Genomic DNA, 3297 nt, shown 5'->3' on the forward strand with positions numbered 1-3297 from the left:
TGCCAAGACTGTAGCCCCTGAGGGGCTTCCTAATTCATCTCCTCATCATCCTTCCATTGTCGTCGTTAGGGCTTCACCCCCTGTTTAGGACAGCTTCCTCCTCACTGGCTTCACCACCTTCAGAGCTGCTTTTCTAAATGCCTAAGCTCTGTTTGCTCTGCTGATTGAGGCTGGACAGGTAGCCTCCGTGGGACGGAAGCATTCCTTACATGACAAAAGGACAACAGGATCCTGTAAAGAAACATCTCCTGTACATGTTTACAGATCAGTGAACACATAACTCTTTCCTTTTGCCTCATTGCATCCAAGAAAGCAAGATGGGTCACCAGCAGCTGTACTGAAGCCACCTGAGAAAATTCGGTCAGAGTTCTCGCTCTGCTGTGTCTGCTCAAATGTGCACCTTCTAATCCAGAAATACAGCCTCAATATGAGCTGCCAGCGTTTCCACCAATACACGAAGGATGTTGGCTTCTTTAAGTTGGACTAAGTGAACGTCCTTGAATGGATCATCCAGCACATCTACTTTATGCAGAAACAATGCTAACTCCTTGTATATAAAATAAAAATTTTTAAACTTCAAAAAAAAAATGAACACATACCAGCAGAAACCAAAAGCTGTAATGTTCTAAAACATTAATGATTAAATATCAACCAGAAACTAAACTAAAGCAACTCTGAAATAATAGCCATAAAATTCATTTATTTATTTATTCAACAATTAATAATTGAGCACCTACTATGAACCAACAGGCATTCTTCTAGGAACTGGAGTTGCAGCCTTAAAAAAGACAGATAAGGTCCCTGACACAATGGAGCTTGTATTCCTGTACAGAAGACTAATTGTAAAGAAATAAACAAGGAAATAAATGAGAAGATGTCAGAAGGCAATGAGTACACGGCTGAGTGTTAAGGCGGCGACCTTGAGCTGTTGCTCTGGGTGGCCAGGGTTGGCCTCTCTGAGCAGCTGGCACTGGATACTGGGTGCAGCACGGCTGGGGCTGGCTCGGGGCTCCCCGGCACAGCACCGGGAAGGCCTGAGAAGAACTCTGCCCCGAGAGCAACAGGCCTAGTGCGAGAGCTCTGAACTAGGCGCCACGGGACCCATCCAAGGGACTCAGTCAGTGACCCAAGACAAGTCTTCACCCCAGTCTGGGCCTCTAAGGTCTTTTCCACCCGCAGGACTCCTTTCCGTGCCTTCTTGGGTCCTGGGTCCCCCCAAAACAATTTTCTACCACAGCAGCCTTCTCCTCCAGTTTAGGACTTCAATCGCAAGGCCTGACCAGGCCCCTGCCCCTACTACCACTGAGCCTTGCATGGCCAGTGGCAGGGACAGCACCAGGCGGCCGGGGGACGGTGGGAAGCACCGGGCGCAGCTCTTGCCGAACACCTGGCTGCTGGGTCTGTAACTCTCCCAGGCTGGAGCGTCTTGAGGGGCGTGGAACCCCAAAGAAGCTGCGCTAACATTCAACAAGACCGTCCTCTCTGGGAAATCTTGTAAGTAATTTGTCCAACTGAAGGATTACACGTCTGTAAAGTAACTTGTTACTAAGTGTTCAAGATGAATTTTTAAAAAATAGATCATGGAGAAAAACTATTAAAATGACTCTCTTTTTGCTTATTTATACACATAAATATGAATTTAACATAAATATATATATATAAAACCACAATGATTCAAAACTTCAGAAGGAATTCTGTTTCACATAAACTAAATCAAAGAAGTCATCGGCGTGGGAAGTCCACTCCGTAGATGATCTTTCGCTTGAACCGTTCCTCCAGCTATTTTCAAAACAAAATGAAGACAGATTCTTCAACCAATTTTATGTTATGTAACTCTGTTTTTAAAGTTTCCAAATTCACCTCATAGCTTTGAAATGAGCTGTCTTTTACATTTGTATTTTCTTTTATTATGGCCTTTTCACAAGCCTCAGAAAGATCCAATCATTCACATGAATTGCAGGGGTAATTAGGGGCATGCTAGGCTGTGGTTTTCTCTCCCAACTGTGCATCGCTGAGGTGAAAAACACAAAGTGGGCATCTTGCTCTGCCTTGCCCAGCAGCCCAGGCCAGGAGGAGGGAAAACGAGGAGGTTGCGCTGAATTGTGTGTGCATAAATACAAATTTTAAATTGATAAAAAATACAAAGGCATTTTATTCTCACAACTCCGGCTGGCAAATAGAAGGTATTACTGTGCTTTTAAAGCAGGTTCACAACTTTTAATTTATTTGCTCCTCCCAATTACGTAGGCAGCAGCGATTGTCATCCTCATTTTATAGGCCGGGGAAAACTCGTAAGAAGGAAGGGAGCTGCCTAAGGTCTTCCAGAGAGGCTGCAGCAGAGCCAGATGAGAAACAGTAGACGCCTGGCTCCTCACAGTGCTCGAAAAATCATTCAGATGAAAACCTTGAAGGGATGAAGGAAGGAAGAAAGAAATGAAAGGAAGGAGGAAGAGAAATACTCACCAAGTACTCACTGTTCTATGTTGCTTCCTTGCTCATTGTCTGACCCTCTTACTGGAACGTAAGTTCCATAAAGACCAACATTTTGGCTCTTTTGTTGCTGTATATTATAGATTAACACCTAGATAGTGCCCCCCCTTTTTTTAAATACAGATGTTTATTAAGGTCATTTCTAGCCCATGGCTAGGACTCATATTCAGCTCTATGAGCCACGGAGGGGCCTCGTCCCCATTCAATGTTAATGACATTAGGGAGGCAGGGCCACAGGTAGATCCCACTGCTCCCACAGCAAGGGGTCCCTCCCATAGCCAGTATAAGTAGACACACAGCTGGGGGTAAATCACTGATGAACACACTCCCCTCCACCCCACCTGGGTCCTCGCATTCTCCCCATCTTCCAACACCATGGGCAAAAGGTGCCTAGTACCATGTTGTGGGGTACCTAGGGAAGCCCCTTTGTCAGACCTCAGAGCTATGGGAAAGGCATGCCCTTCCCTTCGCAGGCATCCCAGGCCAGACTGGAACGCTGCAGTCCTTCCCGAAGCCGAGAGGGCACTGGCTGTCCGAGCCAGCTGAGCAGCTTCAGCAGCTCCAAATTGTGTTCGTTGTGTGTGCTCCGTATAGAGATGCTCAGTAAATACAGGTGATGAGTGAATGAAAGGATTAAAAGTTTCTCAAATTCATTCTGAATTATGTCAAATGGAGTGGGCCATTTGAAAGTAGCTGAATCATAAATCAGAATGTTATTTTGATTTTTTATTTCAGTTTCAAATTACAGAGACATGGGGCTATTGATGCATGAAAAGACACGGAGGAAACAAAAATGCACATTACCAA

The 3297-nt window shown here is 45.1% G+C and overlaps 1 pseudogene; it reads left to right on the forward strand.

The window, feature by feature from the left end:
* Positions 1-317: 317 nt before the first annotated feature.
* LOC116281762 (small ribosomal subunit protein uS14-like) lies at positions 318-487 on the forward strand (annotated as a pseudogene).
* The last annotated feature ends 2810 nt before the right edge of the window (positions 488-3297 follow it).

Source organism: Vicugna pacos, chromosome 9 (assembly GCF_048564905.1).
Source record: "Vicugna pacos chromosome 9, VicPac4, whole genome shotgun sequence".
NCBI lineage: Eukaryota > Metazoa > Chordata > Mammalia > Artiodactyla > Camelidae > Vicugna > Vicugna pacos.